Below are 14,274 nucleotides of genomic sequence, written 5' to 3'. Positions count from 1 at the left end.
GGAAAGGGAACTGGGAGATAGGGTTGATGAAAGAGTATTAGGATGCGTTTTAGTTCAGACTGAGTAAGTACCAGGAAGTTATGGGCATATATTAGTATGCTAGCTGGGCCTACTAATGCTCTTGACCTTTTCAAGTAAGGACATTCTTCAGTAGTGTTTCTGCGGGTAGTATGATTGTATTATTATGAGATTTGTACTCATAAATCCAAACCGACTGTAGCTAATGACGTATAAGAAATCACTACAATCATGTAATGAAACGATTATTTTTACTCGCATACAAAAACTTGTCACTGCCTGACATGATGTCTTTTCGTTTTGATGGTCGCCAGAAAGGCTAGACATTGCAATACATTTAGTTATAATGATCATATAATATCGTTATTTTGTTGTTGTTTTCATTTCTCTCAATTTTAATACAAGTTCCCCTACGTTTTACAAGGCTTATACTTACAGGGGCTTCATATCTACACTTCAGCGGTGGTTCGAAAGTTACCAGAACTCGAAGCTTCAGGTGAAAAAAAAAGAAACACGAATGTAAACAGGAAGAGAAAAGTCAGAGTAGTCATGTTATTCTTTGAAGGTTATGAGTGTCGCTATTATTTTTTAGTTTGACACATACATACAAGTATTCCTGTTATTCGGTCTGATGTGGATGTTGGTTTTGGTAAGGTGAGATTGTGGCTATGTCAATTTACTAATGAATTTTGCCAGGTCACAAGTAGGAAGAACTACGCCGTTGTAATTTATTATGTCTGATGAAGTGTAATTATTTGCATAATTTGGAGTACATTGCTGTAAACGTGTACAGGATCATAAGCTCCCCAAACAAGATAGTTTAGGTTATACATTTTTTTAGATATATATTTTCATCGCATTTGTTAATGTGACATATTGTTAGAGCGATCCCTTTATATAGTATATAAAATAATAAATATACCACTAGTAACTAATCTCTGCCATACATCCAATTGTATTCTGCAGTCATATTTGCATTTAAACCTTAATTAGAGATTAGTAGAATATGATTATATTAACCTGGAGGCATTTGTTGCTACAAAAGACTAGAAACAAAAGTGAAAGTTTTGCTTCTGAAATTCTTTAAATAGGGGTATGTTAAATTGAGGCTTGTGTAGTGTGTGTTCTATGAAAAAATAGGTTTTATTCCAGTGTTACTGAGGCATGTTTTTAACTTTTTTCATTTGAAAGATTGTTTTTTCTGTGCAATGGTTACATTAGGATTAGGTTTGGTTTGGAGCTATTGGACAACAGATTTTATGTTAATTATCTGTTTGCATGATTCAGGAATTTTACCAAAGATTATAAAGACATATTCATAACAATGACAAGAGGTGGCAAACTTTTTAGCTGGTAGATAGTGGAGAGTAACTTGAAATAACTAATTTTACATTGCCACATGTCTCTTGCAGAAGACCCATGGGTTCTAAGTAAAAGACAATTGCTGCTGGGTGGGTCCATATGATACTGAAAGAAAAAAATATGCGGTTGTCTTGGGGTGGTGTAGGGCAGTAGAGGCCGAGATAGTTAGTGATTTCAGTGAGATGGTTGTATTTAGGGAAACTGAAAGATCTATTTTCTTGCTTGCTGGACAGCTTGGCCCATCATCAACTCAGCCCATTGGCTGCTTGAGATGCCATTTTAGTTTTGATAGATGTGGAGGTCAAAGCAATTAAAGTATGATAAATTCGTCTACTCTAACCTGACCTACCTAACTTAACCATGGTGGGCTGACTTGGTTGAGTAGATGGGCCAAGTTGGCGATGGGTCAAGTTGACCCTACACCATTTTCTCTATGGAATGGTTGACTCACGTGATTTATTACCCCATTACATATTTATATGGCTCAAGGATAGTCTAGGCAAGTTTTGTAAAATGTGGGTAGCCCAAATCTGCGGGCATGACATCCCATCTTGGAAAAACATGAAAGACATGGGGCAATTTGAAAGACTAGGCTGAATTATGTGAAACAAGCAGGCTTGGTATAATGCAGTAGAGAATTTGAATGTTATTTATCTATCTCTATATTTCATAGGAAAATTAATTGCAAGTTCAAATAGGGTTTATTCTAGGTACATGGGGAGATATTTCGTGAATGAATCATTGAATTGGAGCTAACTAGGTTATCAGGTAGTGAGTTCCAAATGTCATTTATTCTAACGCTAAAAAAAATCTGTGTGTGCACTCAGTTGATGTGTGTGGTTTGACTATAAACCTGTGACCTCTGGTGTGAGATAAATGGGCTGGGGATGATAAGGTCCTATGGTTTTATAGCAGACTTGCCATTATAGATTTTTTACATTTTTATAAGGTTAGCTCTGATCGGGCAGCCCTTTACATAGTACAGTTTCAGGTTTTTAAGTCAATCTCGGTAGTTGAGTTCAAATAATCCTTGGATTTCTTTAGTCAGCTATACTGAAACGACTCTAACAGTTTTAGGTCACCCTGGTATCCTGTAAGGATTACAAAGGAAGAGCACGTTGACAGGAGACCTTTTGGTCCATAACTAGGTTGGATGTGAAAAAATTATAATAATGATAAATAAATACATCAAAATAATAATATTAATAAATAAGATAGATAAATAGGTAAAGATAAATAATAAATAAACAGGTAAATAGTAAATAATGATAAATGAGCAGATGAATAACAACAACTAATATAAAATAAATGGCAGGCATTACTGAATTACATTCCACTGCCTCTGTAGGAAGTTCTTTCTACCCACTTCCAAATTAAATCTATTTCCTGACAGTTTGAGATAATTATTTCTTGTCTAATTCTCATTCATTGTGAAAATTTTGTCACTTTTGATGTTGTCAATTCACTTTAAAATCTTAGTCATCTCTGAGTCTACACTTTTTTAGGAAAAATAGATTCATATGTTTTAGTTGATTTTCATATGATTTATTTTTGATATTTGGAATCAGTTTTCTGGCTTGTTGTTGTACTTTTTCCAATCTATCAATGTCTTTAATGAGATTGAATGACCATATGGAAACAGTATTCCAAATGTGGATGAACTAACAATTTATATAGCTTGTTAATGAGAGATGGACTTCTGAAGTCAAAAGATTGTGCAATCCATCCTAGAATCTTATTTGCTTTCTCAGAGGCTGAAATACACTGCTTAGATGATTTGAGATCGTTACTGATAACTATGGTGAGATCCTTTTCACTATCCACTTTTGTTAATGAATTTCCAAATAACTTGTAACTGTACATACTGTTATTTTTACCTATGTGCATAACCTTGCATTTACTTGTGTTAAATTTCATTACCCACTTTTCAGACCATTGCGGTAGTTTATTTAAATCTTCTTGAATATCTAATGGATTTAAGTGATCATTTGCCATTCTACACAGTTTTGTATTATCAGTAAATTTGGAGACAATAGATTTCAATCTGTGGTCTATATCATTTATATATACTATGAATAGAAGTGGTCCAAGAATGGAACCCTGAGGAACTCCACTCATAACATTTTTCCATCTAGAAGTTTTGCCATTTAGAACAACTCTTGGTTCCGATTGCTTAACCAATTAGTAGTCCAACTTTATAGGCTACTTCTTATTCCGTATAAAGCTAATTTAGTATTCTTTCATGGGGGACGGTATCAAAAGCTTTTGCAAAGTCTAGATACATGAAATCTGTATTGTTTCTTTTGTCATAATTTGAGATGACTGTTGTAAAATTTGAGTAAGTTAGTCACGCAAGAATGTTTCCGTCTGAATCCATGCTGGCTATCATTTATCAAACAGTTACTTTACTAAATGGTGTTTGATAGCATCTTTGATGATAGTTTCCATAATATTTCCTACAATTGAAGTTATTTGATTTCTTTTTGTCGCCTTTTTTTAATAGGGGAGTAATGTTAGCTAGCTTCCATTCTCTTTGGACATCTCTGGATATGATGGATTTCTTGAAAATAATTTCTAATGGAACAACAGTCTCATTTTTTATTTCCTTTAAGATTCTTGGATGCCAACCTCTTAATTTTTTCTTTTGTTATATTTACCATAGTGAGTAAGTTCACCCTAGACGTTTCAGTTTGGAGTTCACTTTGAGGTGTTTCATTTACAAATACTGAGCTAAAATAGTTGTTTAAAATATCACACATTCTTTCATTTGAATAATCAGGTTGGCCATCAGCAGATAATAATGGGCCAATGGGGTTCCAACCTTTTTATCTTCAATGTAACTATAGAATTCTTTGGTATTCTCTTTGGATTTATCAGTGATATTCCTTTTGTATTGTTTTCTTTTTTTATTGTCTTTTTTTTAATTTGTATTATTACATAACTTTGATAGTCATTAGATGCACCCAACCACTTTAGCAATACTTTTTTCAGTTTCTTTGTCAAGCCATTTTGGGCGAGCCTGATTTGGGGGTCATCTGACCTTAAATGGGATGTAAGTATGAATCATCTTCGTAAGTGTATTTTGAAATATTTCCCACATCTGATCTACAGGTCTTTTGCTTAATTTTACCTCTCAATCTGTAAGCTGAAGCTCCTGATGTATTCCTATGAACTAAGCTTGACTGAAATTGGGTATTTTAGATACACAAGTATCTATTCTAAAATATTTTAGCAGTTTGAATCTAAGTTGTGATCAATACTTGCAATGTTTTCACCAGCTTCTATATCAGTTATCATGCTTTCACAGCTAGTGATCAATAGATTGAGTAAATTTCCATGTCTTGTGGGCTCTTTTACATGCTGAACTAAGTAATTGTCACCAAGAGAATCTATCAAGTGACTACCTATATGGCCATGTTCAAGGGTCATCCAATCAATATCAGTAAAATTGAAATCACCCATTATCAATAATTCTTGGTTGTAGAAACTAGACAGTTCTTGAAACAACAGTTTGTTGTCTGCTATTGATAATGTTTTTGGCCTATATATTACACCTACATTCATCTCTTGTCCATTTGTTTGGGTTAATTCTACCCACAAATTACTATATGCATCCTGTATCACTTTCTCTAAAACACAGGCATGGATATTGCTTTTAATGTACAACAGAACACCCTCACCTTTCTTGTGGTTTCTATCTTGATGAAAGTGTTTAGATTCCACAATATTAAATTCAGCTTCAAACATTTTAACATTAAACCATGTCTCAGTTATTCCTATCATATAGAGATTTTTAGCTTTTGACATTCGTCTAGATCTCTTGTAATTTGTTCCTCATACTATGAGCATTCACGTACATGGTTTTAAGAAATCATGATTTTTTTGTTTTTTTTTTTTGACTCGTTTTGATTTTCAACATCATGCCTTACATTATAATTTTATTCCTTATTGACACCTTGCTCTATATTGATATTTGGTCATTGATTGACATTTAGTGCCTCATGGACATTTGCCTCAACAAGGACATCTGGTCCCCCACGGTCATCCGGTCTCTCATGTGCACCTTGCCCCTCTCCGTCATGGCATCCCACACCGGCCACCCATTGTTCGTTGACATTTTGTCTGGCATCATTTCCTAAAATGATATTCTGTCCTCTACTAACATTATATCCTACTGTGATATATTGTCCTCCACTATTATTACATCCCATTGTGATATTTTGTCCTTCATTGACATTACATCCTAATGTAATATTTTGTCCTCTACCGACATTGTATCCTAAAATGATATTTTGTCCTATAGTGACATATTGCTCTACATTATTATTCCATACAGTTGAGCCAAATTCTAGTAGCAGTCTGATGTGGGATATGTAGAGATAACATGAAATCTCTGCCACAGAAAAGAGTGGATTTCAGCTAGTTATTTACCAGTCTAGCAGCCTTCCTCACAATGATTGATATGTGAAAGTAAAATTTCAGGGTATTGTCAACCATTATGCCCAAATCTTTCTGAGTGGAGACTGTGGATAGATCAGTATTATTCATAAGGTAGATTGAACTAATGGCATTTAGGTCTACAGGTCCTCTGACATTGCAGCACAGTGCATTTATTGGTGTTAAAGTGGAACCCCCATGAGTTGGCTACTTTATGCTCTGCTTCAATGTTTCTCTGGATAATGTCAGAGTTTCCTGCCATTGATGATTCTTGATGGTGCTTAAGATACATCTTCATGTTATTGGTGGAGATTTTACAATTAGAATAGATATAAGGTGTCAGAAAATTTATATAGACCAAAAACAGAAAGGGATCCAGGACATACCCCTGAGCACCACTGAGAACTTTTTTAGGAGCACTGGTACATCCTGATATGGAGACATTCATGGATTGTCCCTGTATGAAATCAGCTATCCAAGACAATAGGGAGCCTTTGATTTCAAATAGTCTGAGTTTGTTGATAAGTATAGGATAGCTCACAATATCGAACACTTTGCTAAATTCAAGCAGCACAACATCCAGAATAAAACCTGCATCAAGTCAGGTGGTGACATTGTGAACAAGAAGCAGTTGATCATCAACTGTTCTGCCATGGCAGAAACCATACTAGTGGTCAGAGAGCAGGTTATTAGAATCAGGAATGTTGTACAGTGCCTCTAACAAATCTCTCCATGGTTTTGCAACCAATGGAAGTCAGGCTAATTGGACATTAGTTTGTTGGGGAGTACTGAGAGCCTTTCTTAAATATTGGGACAATATTAGATCTCTTCCATTCTTTGGGTATTTTACCATTGGTGAGGGATCTTTGGTATATCAGTAATAGAGGGAGAGATAAGGCTGGACATGATTTGAGTAAGTTTGGGTGAACACCATCAGGTCCATACTTGTGTTTGTATAAAATGCTCTAAGTTTGATGAAGACTTCTTCAAGTGTTAGGTTTATGTCATCATGATATAGTTCACCCTCAAAGATTTGGTGGGTAGATGGAGTGGTGTTGACATGGGGTATGTACATGGAACAAAAGTTTATGGCAAATATGTTGGACATTTGAATGGAGTCTGAAGTGAGGTTATATTAGGTTAAGAGCTATTGGACATTGTAAATTTTATGTAAACCAACTTCAGTATGACTCAAATTCTCGCACACAGCATCGGCTGCCATATGTAATTTGCATCACACAACTTGCTTTATATGATATAAAGAAACTGCTGTATTATTCTCTTTTACTCAGAGTAATAATAAACACAGAAAATGTAATCAAAACAGTTCACAGAATTTAGTGATAACTCATGTACAACTTCAAAAAGTATAATCAAGATGCTAATGCTGGCATTCTCATGTGCCCACTCATGCCTAATGACACATAGATGTCATTGTACTGAAGTGGTTAATATCCATGTTTGCATGATTCTGGTAATGGCCAGGCCTGTTCTATGTTGGTAAGGTTTCAGAGCTGGATGGTGTCCTGATGTCAGGGGTGCTGTGGGGTTGGTGGATTGAGTTTGGTGGTCTGCCTTGAGCTTGATTAGTGATCTAAGTGTGAATGTATTTTTGTGTAGCTGTATTGTGTGGTACTGGTGGTAGGTTTTTGTATATTGTGTTTTATGCTGGGGTGTGGTTTTTGTTACATTCTACTGGTTGTGCTTATGTGATGTAATGAGATGGGTAAGTGGGATTAAAGGCCCTAGCATAGAAATACATTTCTATCATATTCATGTAATATTCAATGGGAAGAGTTTCTGAGTGCAGGTATTCAGTTGTGGTAGTTTTGGCACATCCTGCTATCATTCTCATTGCTTTATTTTGTAGTTTGTGAATATTTATTGTTTTATTGATTGTTGGGAACCGAGCTGTGTAGGCATAATTAAGTATAAATTATTTGTATACTGTAATTAGTTTTCTTTTGCTGTATTTAGCCTGAGTTTGTAATTTGTCTTAATAGGTTTATTTTAGTGTTGAGTTTTATTGTCAGAATTTTGACATGCAGGTTGAATGTCATGAGTGTTGAAAGTGAGACCTAATACTTTAAGGCTCTTTTCCAATGGAAAGATTTGGCTATTTAATTATATTGTTGGATTTTTTCCGTGGTTGTCTGGGGTAAGCAGTGTTACTGATGTTTTTTAGGGTGTTTCCATTCTATTATCTTATGCCTTTGTTCTAGTTTGTCTCAAGTGAACATGTGTTCTTAGCTGTTATTTTGAAGTTAGTTGTCGTACTGTGTTATCATTGTCAGGTCATTGGAATAGATGAGTGCTTTAGTGTTATGTTATGGTTCTGGTGAAGGGAGATTGCTTGTAAAGAGGTGGAAAAGCATAGATGAGGGTATTGCTCTTTGGAGAACTTCATTGTACAGTCTTAGCAATAGCTAAGAAGTTGGTTAGCCATTTCCTGTCATTGTTGTGAGTAATTTGTCTTTTTATTATAGTAAGACTTTACCCTCTATGGTGGGGGAAAGAATACTGCCACCAAGTATTCCCACTTGAATCATAAGAGGCGAGAAAAATGGGATGGGGATTAGGACTAGGCATCCTTCTCCCTGTAGCCCCACAGGGGACATTCCTAAAAAAAGTAAAGGCATAAGAGGGTCTAGGAGTTTTCCAACCAATACCCTAAGGTTTGGGTCTTTTAATGTGCGTGGATGTAGCACAGATGAGAGTAAAAGGGAAGAGATAAGCAGTATGTTTGTGAGAAGAAAGATGAATGTGCTGGCTTTGAGTGAAACTAAGTTGAGAGGGAGGGGTAAGCGTGAGTTTGAGAGTGTAGTTGAGAGGTTCTCAGGAGTGAAGAGAGGACGAGGGAGAGAAGGGGTGGCTATACTAGTAAGTGAAGAGATAGGTAAATGTGTAGTAGAGTGGAAGGAGATTTCTTCAAGGTTAATGTGGATGAAGGTGAAACTGGGAAAGGAGATGTGGGTTTTTGAAAGTGCATATGGGCCTGGTAGTGAGAAGAGTGTAGAAGAAAGGGAGGCTTTTTGGGTAGATTTAAATGAGTGCATAGAGGGATTTGGGAAAAAAATGTCAATGAAGTGGTATTGGGAGACCTTAATGCTAGGGTAGGAAATGAACCAATAGACAGAGTGGTTGGGAAGTGTGGAGTTCCAGGAAAGAATCATAGTAGAGAGTTGATGGTGGAGATGTGTCTAGAAAGAGAGTTGATGATAACAAATACAGTGTTTAGGAAGAAAGTCAAATATAAGTACACATGGGAGAGGGTGGGGGATGGAAGGGTGGTAGATGGAGCGTTAATGGATTATGTAGTGGTGAATAGGAGTATAATAGTAACAGTTAAGGATGTACATGTTCTAAGGGGAGAGAGTGGGGGAATATCAGATCATTTTCAGGTGGAAGGTAAGTTGAGAATGGAGGATAGATAGAGAAAGAAGAAAAGGACAAAAGGTAGGGAAGTGCTTAGAGTGAACTGCTTAAATGAGAAAGAAAAGAAGAAGGAATACAAGGGGAAGCTGAGAGAGGAGTGGGAGGAAGTGAAGGATAGAGTAGAATTAGGAGTGTAGGAATGGGGATGCTTCAAGGAGGGAGTCACAAGATGTGCAAAGATGGTGTGTGGGAAATATTTCAAAATACGCTCACTAAGATGATTCAAACTTACATTCCTTTTAAGGACAGACGTCCCCCAAATCAGGCTCGCCCAAAGTGGCTCGACAAAGAAACTGAAAAAAGTATTGCTAAAAAGAGACAGGCTTATAAGAAATATAAGTGCTCGGGTGCATCTAATGACTATGAAAGTCATGTATCAATACAGAGAGATTTAAAAAAGACAATAAGAAAAAGAAAACGACAATATGAAATGAACATCGCTGATAAATCCAAAGAGAATCCCAAAGAATTCTATAGTTACATTAGAGATGAAAAGGTTGTTAGGAATCACATTGGTCCACTATTATCTGCTGACGGTCAACTTGAATATTCAAATGAAGGAATGTGTAATATCTTAAACAATTATTTTAGCTCGGTATTCGTAAACGAAACACCTCAAAGTGAATTCCAAAGTGAAACCTGTGAAAACTCTAGGGTAAACTTACTACGGTAAATATAACAAAAGAAAGAATTAAAAGGTATATAGATAAACTCAAAGTTAATAAAACACCAGGGCCTGACGGTTGGCATCCAAGAATCTTAAAGGAAATGAAAAATGAGATTGTTGTTCCATTAGAAATTATTTTCAAGAAATCCATCATATCCGGAGATGTCCCAAGAGAATGGAAGCTAGCTAACGTTACTCCCATATTCAAAAAAAGGTGACAAAAAGAAGCCAAATAACTGTAGGCCTATAAGTTTGACTTCAGTCGTAGGAAAAATAATGGAAATTATCATCAGAGATGCTATCGAACATCATTTAGAAAGTAACCGTTTGATAAATGATAGCCAGCATGGTTTCAGACGGAAATGTTCTTGCGTGACTTACTTGAATTCTACAACACAGTTATCTCAAATTATGACAAAAGAAACGATATAGATTTAATATATCTAGACTTTGCAAAAGCTTTTGATACCGTCCCACATGAAAAACTACAGGTACTCCTCGTTTAACGACCTACTCAGTTAACGACAACTCGGAGTAACGACGGGCTTTATGACAGACCAATATTCGTTTAACGTAAATCTCCCGAAGTTACGACGTTGTGTACGATAATTAAGTTGACCGAGGCAAATTTGTATGATGTTATAAATGAACTTGTACCGTGGATATTAACTGTGAGGTAAAGTGTTCTGAAGCTAAGGTCTACATTACCATCCTGCAAGCTGGAAAAACTACCTGGGGTACAATATATACCGGTAGTGGTAAATTTTTAGTTTTGACCAAGGGCGCAATATAGCAATAGAAAATTAATTATTAATTTTGTAAATTATAATGTATCAACGTAATATGCAATTTTGTGAGCGGAAATAAAAAAAAGGTGCTAAAACAAATTTCGTAAGTAACGAAGTCATGTCGGATGAATGGTACACCATGTTTGTTATGATAGATGCCGATGTCGAGGAAATGAAAGGATGATAAATTCGCCTAAACTAAACTAACCTAACCTGTGTTTGATAAATCATTACCTGCAAATTAAATGTCATCCGGCTCGTCCTCGTTGTCGTCGTCGTGAGAGACGTTGGCAGACGACAAGATGGCGTCCCGATCCTATGCTACCGACTTCGTTCATTAGCATATTTTCTTGTAGCATGGTATTTTTTATTTTCATTTCCGCCCACAAAATTGCATATTACGTTGGTACATTTTAATTTACAAAATTAATAATTAATTTTCTATTGCTATATTGCGCCCATGGTCGAAAAAAAAAAAAACCCCGGTATTCAATATGGAATGTCAGCATATGCGGATTTGGTCATATACGGTAATTTTGGGAACATAACCACTGTAAATAAACAGTAAATAAAGCTTTAATGTACTGTATAAAAGAGGGAAATACACGAAAATAAAGATACATGTATTGCTGGACATTGTACATACAGTACATGTACGTATATGTATACACTTTCGCTTAACGACCAATTTGGTTAACGACGGCGCGCTGGTCCCAATTGTCGTCGTTAAACGAGGAGTGGTTGTACTTACTAAATTAGCTTTACACGGAATAAGTGGTAGCCTATTAGGTTGGACTAGTAATTGGTTGAATGGTCGAAAACATAGAGTTGTTTTAAATGGAAAAACTTCTAGATGGAAAAATGTTACAAGTGGAGTTCCTCAGGGTTCAGTTCTTGGACCACTTCTATTCATAGTATATATAAATGATATAGACCATGGACTAAAATCTACTGTTTCCAAATTTGCTGATGATACAAAACTGTGTGGAGTGGCAAATGATCACTCAAACCAATTAGATATTCAAGAAGATTTAGATAAGTTACAGCAATGGTCTGAAAAGTGGCTAATGAAATTTAACACAAGTAAATGCAAGGTAATGCACATAGGTAAAAATAACAGTAAGTACGATTACAAGTTATTTGGAAATTCATTAACAAAAGTGGATAGTGAAAAAGATCTCAGCGTAATTATCAGTAATGACCTCAAATCATCCAAGCAGTGTATTTCAGCCTCTGAGAAAGCAAATAAGATTCTAGGACTCATTGCGTGATCTTTTGATTTCAAAAGTCCATCACTCATTAACAAGCTATATAAATCGTTAGTTCGTCCACATTTGGAATATGCTGTTTCTGTATGGTCACTCCAGGCCAAAATCTCGCGGGCAGCATTAGCTGCCAGACGTATGATGTTGCGTCATAATACTCGCATCATAAAAAATAGTCACCGCTTATATCGATCGATCTCTCTTTCACCCGTGGAATTTTGATAACCATAGAAAATGTGATGAAGCCAGTTTAGAGAGTATGTCAATTACGCAGGGACACTTACAATAAATATAATCAAGACGCCGATATGGCAGCCTCACATATCCACTTGCTCCCCATGCCGCCTACGGAGGCGGCACCGTATGGAAGGGGTTAAAGACATTGACAGACTGGAAAAAGTACAACGGCGAGCCACAAAACTGATTCCAAATATCAAAAATAAATCATACGAAAATCGACTAAAACATATGAATCTGTTTTCCCTAAAAAAGCGTAGACTCAGAGGTGACTTGATACAGGTCTTTAAGATTTTAAAGGGAATTGACAACATCAAAAGTGACAAAATTTTCACATTGAATGAGAATCAGACAAGAAACAATGGTCTCAAACTGTCCGGAAATAGATTCAATTTGGAAGTAGGTAGAAACAACTTTGCCAACCGTGTAGTTAATGAATGGAATAAACTTCCTGCACAGGTAGTGCAGTGTAGTTCAGTTCGAAGCTTTAAGAATCATTTAGATAAACACCTAAGCAAGATGCTGTAATGATTATAATTTATTTTATATTGTTTTTGTTTTGTTATCATTTGTCTGTGATTTTCATTTATTATTAGTTATATGTCAATTTATTATTATTTACTATTTACCTGTTTGTTTATTATTTAACTATACCTATGCATTTATTTATGTATTTTGTTATTTACATTATTATAGTTTTTATTTACTATTTTATTATTACTATTTTTTTTCGCATCCGACCTAGATAAGGACCAAAAGGTCTCCTGTCGGCATGCTCCGCCATTGTAATCCTTTGTAACAAGGGAGATGGGAGGAAATAGAAGGAAGGATAGTGAGTGGTGGGATGAGGAAGCAAAGAAAGTTGTAGAAGAGAAGAAGTGAGCTTTTACAGATTGGTTACAAAATAGGATTAGGGAATCATATGAGATGTACAAAGAAAAGAGAAGAGAAGTAAAGCATAAGATAAAAGAGGCAAAGGGGAGAGATGTAAAATGGGGTAAGAGTATTACAGAAAATTTTGAAAGTAATAAAAAGATGTTTTGGAAAGAAATTAAGAGAAGAGGAGGCGAATCAAGTAGAGAAGAAAAGGCAAATCAAGTAGAGAAGAAAAGGAGAATCAAGTAGAGAAGAAAAGGTAAAAGGTGTGGATGGAGAGATGGAAGAGAGCAGTAAGAGGAAGATGGGCAGAGTATTTTAGGGAGTTGCTAAAATGTGAAGGAGGATAGGGAAAGGTAGTTGCAATGGGAAGCACGAAGAAAATGACCATGATGAGTGAGGAAAATGGAGGAGAAATAAGGAAGGATGAAGTGAAGGCAGTTGTTAGATGATGAGAGTAGGTAAGGCATTCAGAATGGCATGCAGAATGTCTAAAAAAAAGGAGGTACAGTGATGGTGGACTGGCTGGTGAGGTTATTTAATGTTTATTTAAGAGAGGGTAAAGTGTTGGAGGAGTGCCTGTATAGTTCCACTTGACAAGGGAAAAGGGGACAAGTGTGAGTGTAGTAGTTTCAGAGGGATTAGCTTGTTAAGTTTAGTCGGGAAGGCTTATGGGAGGATCTTGATTGAGAGGATTAGGAGAGGCACAGAGGGAGTAATTGGTGAGGAACAGTGTGGGTTTAGGATAGGTAGGGGTTGCGTAGATCAGATTTTTGTGTTAACCTCTTCATTCCAGGGCACATCGCACGTCTGGCAGCATTAGCTGCCCGACATGCAATGTTGCGTCATAATAATTGCATTATAAAAAATAAAGTCAGTGCTCAATCGTTCATTCTCTTTCACCTGTGAATTTTGATAACCATAGAAAATATGATGAAGCCAGTTTAGAGGGAATGGAGGTTACATAGGTACGACTGCAATAAATATAATCAAGACGCTGACATCGGCATCATCGCATACCCACTTGCTCCTCATGACGCCTGCGTAGGCGTCACCGTATGGAAGTGGTTAAGGTAGCTATGTGAGAAAGCTATGGGAAAGGGTAAGGATGTTTTTTGGGCTTTTATGGATCTGGAAAAGGTTTATGATAGGGTAGACTGGAAGGCATTGTGGGAGGTATTGCAAATAT

General features: G+C 36.2%; 1 protein-coding gene across 6 annotated transcripts in view; it reads left to right on the top strand.

The window, feature by feature from the left end:
• The first annotated feature begins 521 nt into the window (after positions 1 to 521).
• The window catches only part of LOC143028370 (maspardin-like), a 67,462-nt gene continuing 53,709 nt past the window's right edge, over positions 522 to 14,274 (top strand). For 4 of the 6 annotated variants that reach the window (XR_012966725.1, XM_076190348.1, XM_076190345.1 and 1 more), the window contains exon 1: positions 522 to 672. The gene's annotated coding sequence lies outside the window, so the exon portion shown is untranslated. The remainder of the gene's footprint in view (positions 673 to 14,274) is intronic. The other 2 variants (XM_076190350.1, XM_076190346.1) reach the window with 1 other exon arrangement.

This window comes from Oratosquilla oratoria, chromosome 9 (assembly GCF_046742065.1).
Source record: "Oratosquilla oratoria isolate Oo_2021 chromosome 9, ASM4674206v1, whole genome shotgun sequence".
NCBI classification, from domain to species: domain Eukaryota; kingdom Metazoa; phylum Arthropoda; class Malacostraca; order Stomatopoda; family Squillidae; genus Oratosquilla; species Oratosquilla oratoria.
This window is presented reverse-complemented; position numbering and strand designations above follow the sequence as displayed.